Source organism: Amphibalanus amphitrite, unplaced genomic scaffold (assembly GCF_019059575.1).
Source record: "Amphibalanus amphitrite isolate SeventyFive unplaced genomic scaffold, NRLGWU_Aamphi_draft 001035F_arrow, whole genome shotgun sequence".
Taxonomy (NCBI): Eukaryota; Metazoa; Arthropoda; class Thecostraca; order Balanomorpha; family Balanidae; genus Amphibalanus; species Amphibalanus amphitrite.
Window position 1 is genome coordinate 230,051 of NW_024882529.1, and position 21,438 is coordinate 251,488.

Genomic DNA, 21,438 nt, shown 5'->3' on the forward strand with positions numbered 1-21,438 from the left:
TGTTCGCACATACCTATATCAAGACAGAAGGCGCAATACAGCACGTTGTTAATCGAGAAGTTGTTTAGTACGTGAAAATGAGAAGAAGAAGAGAGAGGGGAGGGGAAAGAGAGAGAGAGAGAGAGGGGGGGAAGCCAGTGAAGGTGAAAGAGATGGACAAAGAAAGAAAACAGACAGTAACTGAACACGTTTTGCTGAATTTGGGCAATTCTATTTCTGATACCGCTCCGTCACTCATCTACCGAGATTAACTTAATTCATCATTTCCTCTGGCCGAATGTTGGCTCTATCATTATTGTAGCATTTGATCATTTCCTTGGCCTTAACGATCTCACTCTATTCTGATGAAAGCATGTTTTTTCATGAGTGGCGTGCTCCTTTCTTCTCCATAGCGCTGAGCCTGAAATAACATTATCCGATGCAAGCTCTACTCTTCTTGATGTCGGTAAGGCTGCCAGATGCTGACAGTGTAAGCTTGAGGTAGACACGCTTAAGGTAGTCCGTTGTCTTTTAACATGGAACAGCGGCAAACATGGTACACATATGAGCATGATGTGATTTGACCTTCTGTATAAAACACGACCAGACACTAGACAGGAGGTCCCTGATGCTCTATTGATTTCCGCTAATACGCTAGTGGTGTCGGCGACCTCCCTGGTCGTCAACAGGCTCCACTTTATGGAGCCAGCCTCAGCGGGCCGGAGGCGCTCGATTGAATTGGTCACGTAATCTATTCGGCGGCGTATTCGATTGAACCCTCGCCAGGGTGCGAGGCGGGGTCGGACGCCGAATAGATGGCCGGTTCTCGTTAGTTTTATAATTCATATTTTACCAGTAAAGCGCCTTTTGGGGCGACCAACGCAGCGAGCGAAAGGGTGGGCCTTGCACGTGCGAAATTGCGACGGGGTACCCCCAACTATCTTGTGCACTGCACCCTACTAACCGGTCTTTAGCGATGTGACAAATTTGAGCGCAATCGGCCTAGCCGTTCTCGATATCTGGAAGCGGCACCCTGCACGTGCGCACGTGCAAAATGGGTCCCAACTGACTTTTGTATGGCACCCTACTAACCGGTCTCTAACCAATAACCATGTACCAAATTTCAGCGCAATCGGTTCAGCCGTTCTCGAGATTTAAAATCGACCCCTGCGCGTGCGCACGTGCAGCAGCACCCGAACTTTGGCACATGGATATGCATTGCCTAGTGGCTGCCTACCTACATGCCAACTTTCAGCGCAATCGGGCCAGTAGTTACCGAGATAATGCAATTGTTACAAAACTGACACCTCTTCGTTTTGCACGTGGCACGTGCATAAGGTTGAGCCCAACCGATAATGACCAAACTGTACTGTCCGGCCGTATTTGAAAATAAGCGCATCCAACTAAAAATTTACAGATTATGGAACTTCAAGGGGTTAAGTTTACGCAGTATTTATCTTGTTTAAAAGAAAAGTTTTTTCCTACGAGACCTATTCCGACTGCCATGATGTTGAAATGTTGCAATTGTCGTCCTACTTTACATAAAAGCCGTTTTCACGACGGTCTATCGGGCGATCAATGCACCTGATTTGACCAAATCTGCACCTAATCTCTTTAGCAAATATCTTCATTTTATGAATTTATTTCAGTGTTTTAATCGATGATGCTCTCTGATAATATGACAAAGCAGGCATATAAGCAATTAGTGCAACCCTAGGTGATAGCTACTAAGAGACACACTGAACCTATAATTTGACCAAATCTGCACCTAAAATGTACCAGACGTGCACCAAATGTGTACCAGATGGCCGTCGTGAAAACGGTTAATATGTACTCGTAGATCCCCCATAGTGTGAAGAACACGGAATAAACAGGGGGATACTTTAACAGAAATTTGCTGCTAAATGCAATGCAGCACAATTCTCTCTTCCAAACGAACCCACAGTCACCAGCTTACAGGAGCATATCAATCAGTATCCGCAAGCACACCCACACACCAACTTTAACCCATTTACGCCCTTCGTTGCGTTTTCGCAACACAAGCAAGCGTCGACGTGATCAAATATTGAGAAGTGTATAATGGCTTCTCACCGATGAGACAAGTTTCAGCGCGTTAAGCATAGTTGCGCGCATGATGCTACGCAGTTACAAGTCTGTGCGGCCGGTAACTTACCGTCCAGAGCTCCCAGAGGGAAGTCGTAGGTCCCGTCAGTGATGACGTCACGAAAACCAAAATAAGTAGATTAAGTGATTAATTATATCGTAATGAATAATGTGTGAACACATTCTGCAGAGTCCCTACAATAGCTAGAAAATGCATTTTATTAACAAATTCTGCTGCAAATAGGGTTTGTGACTATTTTCAAATATGACTACAGTCGTGTTGCGGTAACGCAACGTTGGGCACATCGGAAAGACAGGGGTGTTGCGAAAACGCAACGAGGGGCAAATTGGCAGGGCAGCGTAAGCATAGGAACATCAAATAGACTTCACTTGTGATACGTTGTGGGTTCTTTCCTTCTCTCCCCAATCTTCCTCCCTCTCTTCCACGCTCCCCCAACTCTCTCTCCTTCCCTCCCTCTCCCTCTCCCTCTCTCTCTCTCTCTCTCTCTCTCTCTCTCTCTCTCTCTCTCTCTCTCTCTCTCTCTCTCTCTCTCTCTCTCTCTCTCTCTTCCTCTCGTTTTGTAGTCGTGAGAGATGTGTAGGTATGTAAAGTGCAAGGTGCATTTGCACGTGAATATTGCGACACGTTTCACATTAACTCACTTAAACAGCTATCAAACACTCATTTCTTTTTCTCTCGCAGATTATCGGGCTGTTCACTAAGCAATGGGTTTTCGAGCATCTGAAAATCGCATGGTAGGAAAAGGACCTGCATCAAACGGTCGGCGATGCTAACGGAGCTGAGAGATAGCGAGGTACTTTGAAAATTGGATCTACTTTGTACTAAATAATGGGGACGTAGTCTGGTATCAGACGACAGATAGGCATTGTCATTCTTTGGATGCAATCCGCTGGCCCTTACGTAAGAAAAGATCACTCCCAGAGTCGGCAAATGTGGGATATGCCCCCTCGGGGGGATGGCAACAGACCCCTTCGGCAGGGGTGATGAGGGCGTCTGGAAAATAATAGTTTATTTTTAGAATTCATGGTTTGCACGGATTGATAAGGTGGTTGATGTGAAGCATTGCTTGTTTGTTTACTGAGGGTAGGCCTTTTGTCTAATTAGACCATTTTAGAGCTGGAAGCATTATTGGAATTACGGAAAACATTGGTCTGAGCGGGCATGGTGAATCGTCGAGGCTGAGCCCATCCATCCAGGCACCCATGAACCAGCCCCCCCCTTCCCAAGCACTTTCTGTATCCGGCTACAGACGTGTGCTCCTATGTGAGCTGCTTGAATGCGATATAGTTGCCCGTCCAGCTCGAAACAGGGGTTGAGGCATGAAGGAGAAGGATTCTACTATCCTGAAGATGGAAAGGACGGATTGACGGAACACTTGGAAACTGTGAACTGCGTCGAATCACCAGTCTGCCCTGGCATTGTCTCGAGAAAGAGGTTACAAGTGTGAAGGTCGCTGAGAGTGGGACAATGAAAATTTTGGATTAGGTGTAAAAGTGATAAATGGGTCCTGGGAGACACTTCAAGCCGAGTTGTTATGACGCGCTACGCTTTACGCGGGTAATTTGTGAAAGCCGGATAGGTTCATTTTTTGCTAAGAGTGGGCACGACTACCCTGCATTTGAATTTGTCTTTACTCCTAGAAGGGTGGTTAACAATGGTATTGCGGATAGGCGCTTAGGCGAGGCACTGGTTTACTCCCAATCCTCGGTTAAATTGTTTTCAGTTTGGGGTTCTCATATGAGAGGGTAATGGGCTAATGGCTCTGTCTAACTTCCAAAAAGAAAGCACCGCCCAGGGTACGTGCCTACCACTAGGTACTTTAAATGGACAATTGTTGTTGATAATGACTGTTTGTTGCCATCTACCCGTTCGCGAACCCTTAACTTATGCTCCCTTATTGAGGCTCTTAGACGGGTAATAAAGCATGAGGGATGTCGGTTCCGCATTCTCAAGCAATATTTTTCAACAGTTGGTGAAATATATGTTAAAACAAACTAGCATATACGGCGGTTTAGTGTACTTTATGTCCGTCTGATGTGCCCGTCGTTGCGTTTTCGCAACGCTGATGGCGCCCGGTGTGCCCCTCGTTGCGATTTCGCAACGCACGTTTTTTACGTTTTTCTCGAAAAACTTTTGCTGCCGGCAAAAATTATTTTCGATTCCATGCAAGGCCCTGGTAGAAGCGTAACATATCTTGATTTCATCGATTTTCATGATGGTCAATATTCCTGGGCATAAATGGGTTAAGCCATCCTCGTCCCAGCGGTGTCTGTGCGTTTTCGAGGAACAGTCCCGGGGCGGTGGCTGGACAAATTACCTAACCGAGCTCGCCGCGCAGCTCGGAGCTTTATTGGAGTGTTCCTAATCACATCTCTAATGATCCGGCAGCTCATTAACGCCCGTCGTCTCAAAATTAGCGGCTCGGATAATTTGGTGGCTTTCAGGTGAAATTGCCAACGTCAGAGAACTGCTTGCGTTAAAGTTTGTGTTCGTCGGTAGGGGAGAAACTCAGAAGTGAACATCCGGTTTAGTTATATCGAAACGTTATTAGCTCACTGCTTTTCACAATCGGATGGATGTTTGTTTATTGAGAGACAAACCACGGCAATATACATGCCTTTGGTATATATTGCCGTGAGGTGACATACCTATTGCCGTGACAGTGAGATGACACCATGTATATTGTGAATGTGTAGCTGAGCGCACAATCAAAAGTTAATTGGTAAGAAAAAAATGTTAAAACACGGATATGTCGCAGTTGGCATGCATATCACAAACTTAAACACCAAGTAGCATCAAATGATTGTCAACGCTAAATTGAAGCGGACCAGTAGGTACACAAATAATTAAAAATTGACTTCAACCTACTTCTTAACGAAATATCATAGTAAACCCATGGATTAAGTTCAAACATGAATTGCAGCAGCAAAGTGCAGCCTTTCTGTGAGCACCTTGCAGTAACGACCTGCGCACCACGGTCGGGCGCCGGGCTGCGGGGCTGCGAGGGCGGCGGCGACGTTCGCACCACCTCCGTGCCGGCGACTGATGGTCCGCGCGAGTGGCACAACTCAGCGGGCGGCCGCGCGCCGACTGATCCCCCAGGTCGTTAGGACGTCTGGGATGAAGAACTGCCCGCGTCCCAGGAGATCCGTGTGTCACAGAGCTGCCACTTTTCACCGGCCGCCGGCTCAGCGCCGCCGGCCGCCAACTCAGGCGGCTGAAGAAGCAGCTCTCACCGTTTCAGAGGCCATCAGCAACTTGGGTCGCCCATCATCGGTGCCAAGTTTGGGAGTTGCGTGCTCGGCTCGTCGGCGGGGTAGAGTGCAGGTATTGAGCGTCCTTGAACGAAGACGGAAGTGATGGATGACATCGGTCAGTGGGTACCGTGTACTCCGGGCCCTCCCTAATGGCCTCATCGGCTGATCCATTTGTCGTAAGCCTCAATTGCATAATTTCAATATGCAGTGGTCTATTCATATTCAATCAAACATCACTCTCACAATGAATTTGAGATTCACGTGCGTCTTTTACTGCTCCCAGGAGGAGTCAGTATCTATGTGTAGTTTCCATTTTCTTATGTTCAATTGACACGTACTTAATGACATATTTCTGACTTTTTGGTGGCCCTAAAAATTGAAAATAAGCCATATTGGTCGGTACGCAATTCGCAAATGATATTGTCGCGGCCCTATTCTTGTCCCGGACTCACCCCATCCTAGTAAGTGACACCAGATCCTTAATGAGCTGCTCGGCCTGCTCCTCCAGCATATCTAATGGTCATCCAATCAGCTGGCAGCGTCCTCCGGCCGCAGAACACTGCGTCACAATCGCCTCCCTCCTCAGAATCGAGTTACCTCCCGGCCCTCCACGTGGACAATTGTTGAAAGGGGACATGGGGAGGGGGTTCTCCAGGAAGTGACGCCACGGGGTGAAACACCGTCATTTGTAAGCTCTGTGTCCGCGTGGGCTGGCTGATGTCTATGATCTCTATCCATTCTGATCTGCGCTCTGCGTCTTGTAATGAGGCTGGAAGGACGCCGGCGGTGACAGCTCTGACGTCAGAGAGCCGTCCTGGGCAGTGCTGCCAGATTGGATGACCGCAGGAAGTCACCTGGGTCGGATGAGCCCTCCGCGTCACGATGTCCGGATGGAAGGCGCTCAGCTGGGACGGCGTTTTATGGCCGCTGTTACGGCAAGGTCGCTTCACTTCAGGGCCGGGAGACGTCGAGAAATTGGGGTCGGCTTTCTGGGCTACAGCTGAGACTGAAGTAATAAAACGCGAAGGAAATACACGGAAACCTGGGACAAATTCAATGCTGATATTCGTTACTTGTGTTGTAGCTTGTAACTTCCGTCAGCATGATAAATCGAATAGCATCCACAGTAGCGTATTCGCATCAATCGCTCCAAACCATCAAACTTAACAATTTTACCGATAAACAGCAGCAATGGCTTGCCTGCATACACCATCATCAATGGTCTGTATCTAAGGCTCGCACTTACTCCGTGTCAGCAGTGGCCCTAACCACCGTGGTGCTCCGCCTGTCATGCTCGTCCCATCTCCCTGTGTCAACATTGGTCCATCCTGTCTGCCTCTCTCAGTATCGCCCCAGTCTCGATGCGTTGGTGCATGTCGGCGGCCAACTATGCGCGACTCTGGTGTCGGACACATTCCTCCAACTGATATACGGGTCTCTCTGTACGGCGTCAGCGCGACACGGGGATAAATGATGTGTCGGCGGCACGTGACGCCTGAAGGGGGGCTGGCCGGCCGGGCTCGACGGACCGACAGTGTTCAGTGGGCAGTGGCTGATTGTCACAGAACAGACGGCTTGAAATGTCCGCACAAGGTGTTTGTAGTTAGGCAAGTTTTGTGCGATTCTTTTCTTTTCAAGAGGATACATTTCCTGAGGCAAAATTCTGAATCATTCTTCATCGTGGTAAGTAGCCTAAGTAGGTACCTTCCGTCATGTAATTGTATGTATAGTCGACTACAGAATGATGTTCCACTCCTCAGTAGCTATCAGTTGACCGGAGCGCTAAGTTGTGCCGTTTATCACGCAATTAAGCGTGTCGATCGTGAGCATTGGGACAAAGCTATAATTTGTAAACTCAGCCCTTGTGATGCGGCACAGCCTACCACTCCAGGCAAATAATTGCCTGTGAAAAGTGGAACATCATTCTGTAGTCGACTATACAGTTCCTATCTTTACTTTTTTCCGAAATCCCTTCTTTCCTGGAAATTTACTGGGTTTGAATGACTTATCCTCACTTACGATCCTTGCGTCAATTTTTTATTGTTTGAGCTTCTTATTCTTTTCCAGTTTTGAGGGCGCACTTAGCCTTGCGCTTTGATAGCTGACAGAACTTCGATTAACAAGTTGGTGAGCGAGGTATGTGGTCAGATATCTCCAGCGAAAAAAAGTGAAGTGGTGAGGATAGGGGCACAAATATTTTGTTTTGAGTTTGTTTTTAAGGGTCCAAAATTGCATTGCAGAATGAGATAATTTTACCCGGGGTTTCCAAGTGACGCTGCCCAAGATCTGGCTATTGTTTCATTGTTCAGTAACGAACAGTAGACCCCAGTGACCGGTTAGCAGTGTAGCAACACTTCACCAGCGACCTATCAGCAAGGTCAACAAATGAGCGCTTGTGGCTACAGTAACGAAGCGAAGCACAGAGAAAGAAACACGGCATACATTGTCACTTGTGATGTCTTCTTTTGAGACATTCAGACACACCTGTGGTCAGATGATTCCCCCATGATAGCCAGCGGCTTCATTACTCACAGAAGGGGCACGGGCAGCTGCCGAGGTGCGCTGCTTGGGTCCTTTTGGTGTGGCCGCTAACAAGCCACTGCCCCGTCGAACACATCCGGGATATAATTGGATTATGGACCGCCAATGTCAATAGCTTGCATTCAGCTGGCAGCCATTGGCTGCAACAGTTTCACGGAACCAGGGGCCAAATTACAGGCATTATGTGTGCTCGGTTTGACACTAAAAGAATTATGTAAACACCAATTGCATTTGGCTCAACTCGTGTATGACACCATGATGAATGGATGTGGCATGATTTTTTATAATTATTGCAGGGTACACTCATTAATAATGTTGTGCCATGAACTGTATTACACTAATTCGCAAAATAGCTTCCACCTAATGCAAAAACGAAATGCACAGCACATGCAACGTAAGCGCACCAAATAAACTTATTCGCTCCTCTGAACGTAACGAAAGCATCCTCCATTCCCTTCGGACGAACCATGGCGGTGTTTTTAGGCTGCCCGGGCTCCGATATAACTTATAACATCGACAGTCGGGGTGTGAACGCAAGCAGGCGTGACACCAATTCCAAAACGACTTTCATCGTGCGACCTACCGCATTTTCCAATATCACCCGCAGCCTACCGGTCCTCCGACCAATATCTATTCAGTCGCTGGAGAGCAGGCGCCACTTCAAAGGATGGTGGCTTTGCGGTGAACGGGGAAGCCGGAGAGTGACTGAGACGGCGATCAGGGGGGCTGGCGCGGCGACATTTAATCGGAGCCCGGTGGGCCAAAGACCAACTGAAGGTCATATCGGCGGACAGCGGTGATACCCGGCAGGGTCATTTTCAGGAGAAGGATTACTGTCAACCGTTTTATGGAGCATGGTGATGAATGTATTTGAGAAAATAATGTCTTTTTCACACACCCAACGCTAATTGCTTCTTTATTTTGTGAGCGATTGCCAGGCAAGATGTTGTTCACTGGCGAAACGTCTGAAATGAACACACGGAGCAATCGCATCAAGAAAACTATCAGAATATTCCCCACAAATCTTGAACATAATTTCGAGTGAGTGTGTGACCTGCAGGACTGCGGAGTGGGAGTCGGAGTTGGAGTCGCCAAAATATTACCAACTCCGACTCCAGAGTCGGAGATGACACTGCATGGCTCAAAGTCATACTCTACACCTGTTCGCTTGACGATGCTACGTTTGTTGACCTTCAAAATTAGATTTTGTCGACGCCTAGGCCACACCCCTGTTTTGGACGACCATTTTCATTGAAAAAAGGCAGAGCACGGCGTGTGCGCCAGAACCTGCTTTTAGTTCTGCATACTATTTGAAAGGTAGATTTGCAATGGAACGCGCAGTCATTTCAGGTAAGATAGAATTAAGATCTCTGATATCAACTTTACTTCATGGAATTAAAGAGCAGCGTCGGAGCTGGAGTCGGAGTCGGAGTCAGAGTAGAAGTCATCAGAAAATCCATCGTGACTTGGCAACTTTGTGAGCGACTATACCTGATACTGACTAACACTTAATATATTACATGTCAGGCTTATCTTCAAAGTTGTCACACAGGCGCATTAACATCACAGCGATAACAAAGGAACTCTCCCTCATTCCGAATGTCATGGACATTCTGTTTGATCTTCCTACGTGAGCTAATCCGTCCATTAAACAAGCTCCGTATGTAGCATAGCATCACGTACTGGACCTGACATTTAATTACGATTTCAAGGTACATACTTGGCTTGTACTGAACGTTGTTACTAAAAAGAGTCCTGCTTTTAGCATTGATCATGATCATAGACTACAGGCCGTCAAGCTGAGTTTGCATATCCTGGTCCGCTGATGGTCCGTTTCCACTCTTACCTGGTCCGATGGCACTCACGACTTCGGTCTCAAGTGGTCCTGCACCTGGTCATCTGCTCCTGAGGACGTCGTCCCTTTCTGACCAAAAGTACCCGATTCCCTGGATTGGTCCGTCATTACCGACGCCAGTCGCGAACCAATTCTTTAACTGCGGTCCGTTGGTCCTTTGCAAACGCCATCCAATGGTCCATCAGCTTTGGTGTAACAGCCCGTTACTGATCTGCCAATCATGGCCAATCGATCCTTTATTGGTACGTCACTCCAGTCCGATCGCCTGTCTCTGATCTGTCCTCGGTGCGATCAGTGACCAGTGATCACTGGTCCGTCAGTTCTGGTCCACTGGTCCGGAGCTGGTCCATCGGTCTCGGTCCACTGGTCCGTGACGGGGTACAGTCCACATCCTCTCCAACTCGGTCGATGGGACAGCATTCCCGAGGGGACGAGATTGGTCGCTCCTCCGCTGTCGAGGAGCGCTGGCAATCGGGTATTAATTGGACACAGCGTTCCGCGGCTCAGAACGACTGCCGCCGCGACGCTGCCTGCAAGCCCCGCTGGATGGACAGGGATTTGTGTACCGTAAGGAGTTCTGTCGGCTTACCTTACATAACCTGCGTGGTGTTTGGGTAAAGAGGCAAACGTACCACATGCTGGTTACCTAAAAAGCTTTGAAACGAGCCATCTACCATAATGCTGTTTCGTCGCACATTGCTGCTTATTTTGATTATTTGTATGGAAAAATCAAAATAAATATTTTAATCAGGGCTATCAGCCTGTCATTATTTATACGACATTAATAAATTAAAGTAGCTGAAGGGTTTATATGCAGTGTAGCGGAGTCAAATGATTGATTTCGTCACGAACTGCTTCAGCGCGTTGAGATATCGGCCAGCCGGTCCAGGTTGAAGGCTGATGAAGCTTCAGGCGGGACCCGGCCGTCGGCGCTGGCGACGGCGCGCTGCTTTCGACCGTCTCGGCCATCATCGTTCCAATGGGGTGATCAACAAGACACATCCTGGCCAAACTCCGTCTGCGGGACGGTTTCCGAGCCATTTCAGCCTCATATACGATCAGCAGCGGCGGCGGCACTGTTCGTCTTGGCTCGACAGCAGCAACGAACGGCGCCGTGGGCCGCTCGGCGCGACTGACGGCTGTGGAAACACGGTGATCCGGTAACAAACCATGGAATCGTCCGCCGCCAGACGCCCGCTCATCAGACCGCTTCTGTGACGCGCGCAGCGGGGGAGAGTTGGGCAAACAGAGCGGCCCACAGCCCATCTCAGAGGGACGTTGAAGGGTCGCTGAGCGCCGCTGTTGCTGTGCCTGTTCCCGTGAGGAGGTGTGTGGGACGGGGAGATTCCCGGGTTCGGTGAGTGTTGATATGACGGAGGCGTGCTGCCTTTAGATTATAACTGTGATTCGACGGTGAATAATTTTGTTTTCCTTCTATTGCACCACTTTCTTTGACATTTCTTGATATCAGATTTCTCACTTAAAAAGGCCTATGTTGCGTTCGGATTTTTTTTTATAGCCTAACTCGTACGTCATGCAATTTCGCTCTATTAATGACGCTTGCTAACCTTACAGAAACGCCCCTGTTGATGCAAGTTGGCAAATATTTACATAACATTTACCCACTCATCTGACGCATGAGTTGGTGGCCTGGTACAGTTGTATGGCTAATCCGAGTCTCGACATAGCACAAACATTACATATACAACCATATCGGTGATATCCGTGATATGGCTGCACTTTGTCAGCAAGGTCGGTTAAGTCCAGTTTTAATTATTCATCGTATTGCCAGAAGTGTCGTACAAAGATGTGAACAATAATTTGTCCATACATTGCCTGATTTCTCCAGAGGACTACGCGAGGAACCAATTTGTAATCCGATTCGAAGAACCAAGGTTGAGGCCTTGACCAATCGCCTTGCCTGCGATGTTGATAAATTTCGATTTGCTTCACTCACCCCAAGGGCCTACGGTTGACATTTCCCAGATGCATTGACCACGCCGGAAACCCTGTATTGCACCGTGTGGCTGTAACCACAGGAGGGCAGTTTCTGGAGCTCAGTCACGATGTAACGAAATCCAGGGGTCTTGTTTCAGGGGCTCGTGTCGATAAAGACAGTCGTGTCGCGTCTCACAGTTCACGATATGTGATCACAGGCTATATCAGATGTCAGTCGGGGGCTTCCCAATGCGTTTCCCATCCACCGCTAACGATAAGATATGTACGCTTCTTTGATCCTACTGGGGTCTCCTTAGGGTCTTCCCGTCTCCTAACTACTTACGTTCGTCACTTAGGCTTTGGCCGAGGTGTGATTTTTATCTGGTTCCTGAGTGCGGTGATTTCATTCATGGATTGGTCTCCGATGAAGTAGGGGACCAAACATGTCATGACAGGCGTTTTTCTCATATTTCTAGGAGTTCACTACTCACAATAACGCAATGCATAGTGCAGGTGTTCCGCGTAAGGCAGACGGGACATTTGTCATGAAATGTCCAGATATAAGTAACTGATACACTTCTAAGCGGCGCTAAAGTTGCACTTAAAGCATACTATGTGTATAGGTGCCTACCTATAGGGGAAGGTGGGGCAATATGCAGGCACACTGAGAAAATTTGTCTCCTATTCCTTAACCCTATTAGTGGCAGGGGGTTGTTTTCATCCACCCCTCAGGTTTTTCGGGAATATCTCCGAAACCGCTGAAGCTACGATGCTGAAATTTTCTGACTTTTCCTAAAACTAAATTGGGCACATTCCCTGAAAATTTCAAGTTCATACCTTTACCAGGGGCGGCTCCAGAGCACTGGGAATTGGGGGGTCCTATTCGTGAAGCGAGTCATTTGGGCGAAGATCACGATGCTGATATATTATAACTGTATACACCAGTTTTACGAACAGTGAATGAAAGGTATCATGTGATAACATATACAAAGTTATTGTGCATCCTCTTATGACACGTTTTTGCTATAGTAGGCGGATCCAGGCGTCCAAAAAGGGGGGTTATGTTTTACCTCCCAACATAGGTGCCCTGACACCGCCTATGCATGACCAATACAATTGTAGTCGTTCTCTCATAAGAAAATTGTAACATAACAAGACCATTGCCACCCTTTTTAAAAACAGTACCAACAAAAACCTTATTTACTATACTTTTTGTGTACCCCCAATCTCAATGATCTGTATCCGCCTATGATTTTTGAAAATGCATATTTTTAGGATCCATGTGAATTCCTGGTTCATTCTCTATCGATCGGCAAAAGTTGCGTTAAGATTGGTTCAGAAACCTGGCCGTGATAAACAGTCTAAAATGTATCTGCAATTTGTCCGTTTTTACCCCCCTCTACCCCCCTATTGACATTTTTTTTTAATTTTTATTTTTTAGAAATGTAGATCACGTTGAGCGAAATCGAATGCCGTTTGAATTTTGAAAATCGGCCCGTTAGATCTCGAGATATCCAGGGGGGGTCGTAAACAGCCCCCCCCCCTGCCACTAATAGGGGTAGCCAGGAGCCTGCCACTAACAGGGTTAAGGAATGAATCAAAACTTCCGTTCATAGTGCTAAGGGAGACCTTGATGCCTTGCTGATAAAGTGCCAGTGCATTTCTTTGATCTGGTATCCAGACGCCTTTGAAAACTTTTTTGAAACAGGTCATGCACTTTTTCCATTTTGCCCCACCCCTGGGGTAAAACGGGAAATGGCGTGGGGCAATGCGGGCTTCGATGACTTCACCTAGCTTTACTATCTTCCGCGGTCTCCGTCCAAGCTGCTGAAAATGAAAGAGCTTATCTCGGTTATATATATTAGGCAATAGGCACATACACGGTATCTGTGTACTATATAATAATGAACAGACGTCATGACAACGTTTGAAGCGTTTAACACAACCACTCCTCTTTGGAAAGGGTACTTAAACATGCTTTTATGAAACGTGAGTAGGCCAATAAAGGCAACTAGTTTTAACTGTAACAAAAAAGCACTTCCGGGCACGTAAATGGGGTAAATGTGGCTAAATGGGGTACAACCCCATATCGCCTCTACCGGAAACCCGTTCTACCCCCCCCCCCGAAGGACATTGACAATAGAGCAGGATCGTACATGTTTATCAAAACAACCGGCAACTTCCTTTCGCAGCGAAAGGCTGGCTAGGACGAGAGTCAATGCTTTCACTGACTATCACAAACCTACTCAAGCGGATTTTCACCCAGGAAGTTACCAAACAAATGTTGAAAAATACATCAGCACCATGAAAAGAGCAAAAAAAAAACTTACCCACGATCCTCAGCAACGCCGCGTCCCGCCGGTGTCCCGGAAAAGGGCGGCAAATGAGCAAAGTTTGAATACCCAGGAGTGATTCCATATAGCAGCACCTGATAAGAATAAAATGCACTTTCTCATATTGCCCCGGTACCCCATTATGCCCCACCTTCCTCTGCTCTAGAATGGTGTTTTTTTTTTTACAAAGTGTAAAATGTAAATGCAAACCAACTGTCAATGCCCTAGGCGTCAACGCAGTGATGAAAAGTATTTTATTTTAGTAATTATTCCCAAATAATTTAACACTCGTTTCTCAGTATGATAGCATCTCCACTTAGCCATGGTGGACGTCCACCTATGGCCTGTCAGTTGTTCTGAGCAGATTCACAGCCCCTTGGACCCCCACCACCCGCCGCGGGCATTGTCTGATTACTGATTAGCCTTTTCCCTGTAGCTGAGGCGTGGAGCCTGAGGCGCATATTGACCTCAGCGTGTCAGCATCGACCGAGGCAGGTCGGCGCTCTTCCACCAGCCGGGAGAGAGGAGTGGAGGAGAGGAGAGAGGGGAGGGGGGATAGCCGGAGGCGCACTGCCGTGCGGTGACCGGTCAGAAGCAATCAGAGGGCCGGTAGGAACCGGTGCTTGGATGCCCACCGGCGCGGCGGGCAGGGGTGAGGGCAGGTGGAATGGGCTGGAGAGGGAGAGAGAGAGAGAGAGAGAGAGAGAGAGAGAGAGAGAGAGAGAGAGAGAGAGAGAGAGAGAGAGAGAGGAGAGGACATGCTAGTGATCCGATCCGATCCCCGACTTCATCTGGCATGCACCGATAACCACTGCGCAACTTGCAGCGTAGCTCCCCGTCAGGGCGTCAGAACCAAATGCTCACTGTCCATGAAGGCCGGAGTGGCTCGAACACGACCCTCACAATCGGGTGGGTCAGGGGTTGTCACTTAACATGTCATGGCGAGTCGCTAAGGCAAGCAATGTGTGTAAGCATGTGCCTCCTCCTCCCAACACACACACACACAGAGAAAAGAATGGTGCAAGCGTGTTCGGTTTGTTTTCCGTTTCACCGTTGCACCACTAGGCGTTGCGTAGAAAAAACGACTTTAGTTGATACCCGCTTGTCCCTCCCACTGTCGGTTCTTAACGTTTTGGAGCTCCTGAATCACAACTGTATATCACATGATGTTCAGGCATCAGCTGCATGGCTCCATACGTAATACGTTATATACGTAATACGTCAGCTGAAGCTCATGTAGCAGCAAGAGTTTTCACACTTTCACAGTGCAGTGATCAATCTTAAAGCGGTTTTTGTTTATTGCTTACCCAGACAGCTGTTCCCTAAACAGTCAAACATAAACTTTGAACACACTCGTGATGTCACTCACCCATTATAGAGTTCAGTGCAGTGTGCACTCACCTTATGATAACCGGTCGTCCCTCGTCAGCGCTCACACGGTAGCCAATCTCTCCTGCACGACATCTATTGAGCAGACGACAGCGCCACTGGGCGGTGGCTTGTAAAACTACCGAGCGGCAGGCGCCGACATTGCACAGCAGCTGGCGTCAGCATCAGTTTATGGTCGCCAATTACACTTCTCTTTGCGGTCGTTCGAAGGAGCCAGACCGGGGTTCCGATAAGTCGCTATTTTTTCGTGCTACACGGAAAAGCATATTTTTCAGGTTAATCATCGCAATACTCGTATTCTTAGCTTTCTAACTGCTATTTTGTGCAAAACCGTTTAGAAGCCATTTAAGTATTTTCATTCCTGCATTGAGTGGTGTCGTACATTTCCTCTGCCAATTTGTGTGTTTTGCCCCAATAATAGCAGAGCTGGATTTGTTTTTGTCTGGGATAGTAGGCGCTGGGCAAAGTGACAGAACAGAGTGGGCAGCTCCTAATTCCGAAGGTTACTTCAACTTGGAAAGCAAACATTTTTTTGTATTGAATTGTATATCGTCTTTCGCTCAACTCGGCATATCGGTTACACAAGCTACCCAAATTATGTCATGTTTTTCTATGAATGTCCTTGCATTATTTACCTGTACAGGTGAACGATGACAAAATAACTTCATCCTTCTCTATTTAACATTTTTACCGTCAAAAAACATATTGAGGCAACTATCCTGTATCTCATATTGGGGTAAGGAAGTCGCCGGCGTCCTATTTGCCCCGAGGTCCGGAGCAATGTGGTCTAAATGCATAGGCTTATGTTTGGCCAATGTCTTCTATATGAAAACGCCTTTAAAAACGAAACGAAGTTGGAATAAAAAGCAATTTATTAGGGATCACATTAGCATAGATAAGTTTAAAAATGAAGCGAAATCATCCTAAGCGTAAAATCATCGTAAGAAGCAATAGAGTGCCCACTTTGTGCAGTTCTCCCTTACCTGAGATGTCTTGTATACCTATATCTTAATATACATGACCGGCTCTGGCTTATGAACACAATCAAACAAAAGAAACGTATTTAATTGGATGGCGATTTATGCCCAGCACGACAGTCTTATCTGTTCCGTTGACTAATGATTGCATTCTAGTCTCTAGACTAGACCAAATGCGCATCGGCATTAATTTAATCCTTTTTCGTTTTAAGTTTCACGCATCTAAAACCTAAAAGGCAGCGAAATAAAGGTTGCAGCCGTAATTTTCAGTCATGTAAAGCTTGCTTCGTATAAGTCACTTCAATATGGCGTATAAGTACAATGGTACTTATAATAAACTATACGACGCACCGAGTTAGGTGAAAATGTTTCAATGTCGTTGAAATATAACACTCTACATTGCTTTTGCTTTGCATAAAGTACATAACAAATTCCATGTACCAAATGTTTCATCGCAGTACCTACGCAAATCTTGCCTCCTATGTATATTATTTGAACTGGTGGAAGCCCTTGGTGAAGCCTAGAGCGTCATCCACTTCACGCTAATGCACTAGCCACCATGGTACGCAGTAGATGCAACTCAAAGGCCTGATGCTGTGAGCTGTGGCTCGTCAAGAAACCGTAATGTTACTCTTACTGGCTCAATTTTTCCGAATAGGCAGTGCTAGGAAAGACTGAATGGCGAATCCTACGTGTCCGTTATGTTATTCAAACTGGTGACGTGCGCAAGTCACGCCCTGGTTGACTTGCACGTTTGAGTGAATTGTATGTTTTATGTCCCGCCTAAACGGATGAACAAACAGCGTGCGACTGTTATGATAGTGTGTATGTGTTTGAAGTCACCATGAGAAGAGCGCCCTGCGCTACCGGGACGTCTGAGCTCATATTCGGTGTAGTGCTCGCTGCGGGTATAAGCCCAAACGAAGCAAAAATGAAAGTCATTGCAGTCTTATAGGGATGAGTAGCGCAAAGCCAGTTCCTGCTCACTACTTTTAATTGTTTTTCTCCATTGCAACTTGGTCACAGAACAGCTACCCGTTTCCTAACCAAAGGTTTGTTTGTGTTTTTGGTATACACGTGTGACGTTCTTTACGTCACAGGGGCAGGGTCCACCTCGTATCTTGGACTCCGTGAGTCATTTATACACGTTATACCACTGCAGTGGACATCATTCCGCTGGATTTCCACTGTCACGCTGACTAGATGTGTAACTAGTAGCTACCACGGGTTCACCTGTGCTGCTCCGGACGATCTATATTCCAACTCTAGAAATAGCTTAAAGAAGAAATAACTTTTAGTACTTAAAGATGTGAGCAAGCTAATAATAAACTGAGAGACTCACTCCTTTGTTCGGTGACCCTGCATTCTGCACTACAGTTGCATCCTTGGGTCTAGCATGCCGCTTGCATGGTTCCTATAAACCGGCTGCTTAGCGCAAGCCGCTTGACCACGGATAACGTTCAGAATTTCTCCGATAACGCAGACTGTAAATAACCCATAACCACAATAGAGGTCAGTGATCCTTAAACGTGTTGAGAAGCAAAAACTCAACGTCATAGCTGCACCGGTCAAACCAGTTCTGTTTATTTTGATGACCCCCTCCCTCCCTGTGTTCACCGTCGTCTACAGACAACGAGTAGGCGTATTACTCAGCCAACATGTTCTGGAACTGGAAACCATACCAATGCGTAACTGTCACCCGTTCAGAGGCGTTCTTTAACGCCCACGCGCCAGGCCTATCACTGAACGTCATAGTGCGCAGTGCACCCCATCCTAAATTGCGCACATCTGAGAGGTTTGCAGGAAGGGGCACTTGGTCGATCAGTGAGTAGGTATTTACGTCTCGAGATCTCCAGCAGCGTCACCGTGTCGTCAATGGTGGCGTGATGATCGCTCCAGCCGGGCGTCTGGTCCCCTCAGTTCCGACGAACGATTCCCTCCGTCAATTTATCACGCGTGGCGCGCGCGCGGCGCAGAGGGCCCTGACCTGAAACCTGTCTGGGCTGACTAGAGAGGACGCTCGTAGGCCGACATGCCGTGTGGGCCAGAAGAGCCTCTGAAATAGTACCTACCTGGGAAGTCCCGACCCCCTATTAGTCCAACCATTAACGATCTTAGCTAATTTGAAGTAGGTACCTCATTTGGGCGGGGAAGCCCCTGAGTGCGTCTGTTCAGATACCGCGGGCGATTTACAGCAATGTGGGGGTTTTTGAGGGGGCTTGAGAAGTAGCAACTGTCTTTCTCCTTTTTTAGGTGGCATGAAGACGTCGGTGATTGATGAGTCACAAATAATAGGGAATCATGAAGCAGAGGCATTTGCAGTCCCCTCCGATGTAGCTGATGTCGAACCGCTCCGAATGTTTGCGTTTCATTATGAGTTCAAAAGTACCAATCTCTTCCCGTTTACTCAACGGTTTTTAGCTATCAATGTCAACTGTGCGCAAGTAATGTGTAATGTATGTATATTTGTAGTTACTTCTTTATTCACACGATTAGTTACAATGATGAACTGATTGCAAAGAAACCACAAAACAGTAGATAAAAGTGGCTATAAACGCAGCCAGGAACGTACACCATTTCCTATCTACCAAAGTTTAATGAGAGGACACCTGAAGCTGATTCATTCATTCATTCATTCAGTGTATTTTGGTAACCACGAACAAAAAATATCGGCGAAAATAATCGCGGATCGGCGCAAAAGCAAAATGCTTAAATCAAAGCGCCTCTCCCACAAAACATAAGCACAAAAAACACACAAAAAAGGAAATATTAACACGAAAATTAAGTGCAAAGTAAAACCACCTGGCCACAGGTCACGACGGCCCCGCCAGCAGCCCGCCGAGCAGCCCTCCGGACATAGTCACCAGGTGTCCGGGCCCCGGGCAGCAGCAATCGGGTACGATGTTGTGTAGTGTGTGTGTGTGTGTGTGTGTGTGTGTTATTGCTGTGTGTGTGTGTTGAACCGTTGAGTATGTACAATGTATGCATGAAGATGATGTGTTATGCTGATTCCCTGGTTCTCAGTAAGATCATGGCCGAATAGGATTGCACTAAGCTTGCGTTTGTAGGAAATGTTTTCGAAGTTTGGTATGATTGTTCGCGCCGCGTTAAGGAGGAGTGATCTTTGGTGTGTATATAGGGGGCACCGGAGTATGTAGTGGGCAGTGTCTTCTTGGTGATGTCCACATGCGCATGCTGGGCTTTGTGCAAGTTGATACTGATATAGATGTGCATGTAGATGTGATAGACCGACTCGTAGTCTGGTGTGGTATGTGTTGGCCATTTTGGTCCCTACTGAATGCAGTGTTGGTGGCTCCGGTGCCCCAAATCGCTGCCAGACTTGACGAGTGAATTCACGGCGGGATGGGGTATTGCGAAGGGTTTCAGGAAGAAGATTCCATTGCCGAATGGTGGTAGGGATAAAGGACTTGCGGAAGGATGTTAAACGGGTAGTAGGGACTGAGAGAAGTTGGGCTTGGCGTAGTCTTAGTCCCGTAGCTCTTTGTCTCGTGTTTGTTATGAGGTTTGTCAGGTATGAGGGGAGGGGAGGGTCGTTGTAGAATAGTCGATGGAAAAATATCAGTCTGTGTATGCGTCGTCTGTCTGCCAGTCGTTCCCAGCCTAAATCTTTAAGTAGTGCGTCAGTAGATGTTCGAAATAGGGCCCCAGTCACCAGTCTTGCGCAGCGATTTTGTAAAGTTTGCAGTCTCGCTGAGTCGAACAAGGTCAAGTGTCCATCGTAAATAATGTCGCAATAGTCGAAGTGTGGTCTAATGTATGTCGTAATCAAGTCATTCAGCACACGTCTCGGTAAGAATTTCGCAATAGGGTAAACTGGTCCTAAATGATAATTCACTGTCTTGATGATCGAATTTACATGTTCGTGGAAATGTAGGTCAGTGGAAAAGGTGAGGCCGAGATGTTTGTGACTTGTTGAACTTGGTATTCTTTGTCCGTTAAACTTTAATTCGGGATTTGAGTTATTCTGTTTGTTTGTAAATGTTTGCAATACTGTTTTTTGTGCACTAAAAGTAATAGCCCATTCTGATCCATATTTACTGATATTGTCTAAGTCGTTTTGTAGGGATTGTAAATGTGTTTTGCTGTTCTGTGGATAGGAGGAATATAAAGAAGTATCGTCTGCATAGAAAAGAGTTTCGTTTGTTGTTTTGTTTGATAGGTCATTAAGGTACATCAGGGCGAGCAGAGGCCCAAGAACCGAGCCTTGAGGGCAGCCTGCCATAATTTTTTGTGGATGAGAAAAACTGTTGCCTATGCGTACTACTTGGGTTCTGTCTGAAAGGTAACAAGTTAGCCATGATAACAGTGAGCCGGATATACCGTATTGAATTTCACATTTTGCAAGAAGTGCTTCATGCCAAATTTTATCAAAATATTTAGAAATATCAAGGAAAATTGCAGTGAAATTTTTGTTGTTATCCAGGGCGGAATACAGTTGATGTGTCAGATAAAGAAGTTGAATTTGAGTGCTATGACCCGGCCGATAACCACTTTGTTTTTCAGTTAAAAGATTATTTTCAATTAAGTGTGTGTATATTTTTGCAAACACTATTTTTTCTAATATTTTTGATAGGGAGGGAAGAAGACTGATGGGTCTGTAGTTAGTTGGGTCTGAATTTGAACCTTTCTGCTTGAATATTGGAGTTATGCAAGCTTTTTTCCATTGAGAGGGAAATTTTCCTAGCCTAAGAGATTTATTAAATAGTTTTGCAAGAGGTTTGGCAATGAGTAGTGCTGACATTTTTAGCAATTTGTTAGGAATTTTGTCAGGACCTGATGATTTGTTAGCCTTTAATGTATTGATAATTTTAAGAACCTCATGCTCGGTTACTTGGGCCTCTGATAGGATAGGAATTGGGAAGGTTGGAGGGGTAATATGGGGAATTTGCTGGTTGGATGTGTCTAGTTTAGTTTGTGCTGCAAAATGGTTATTGAGGATAGTTGCCTTAGCAGAGTCGTCAGTAACTGGCATCCCGTCTTGATTTATAAGTGGTGGTATATTATGCTTTGCTACTTTACCAGT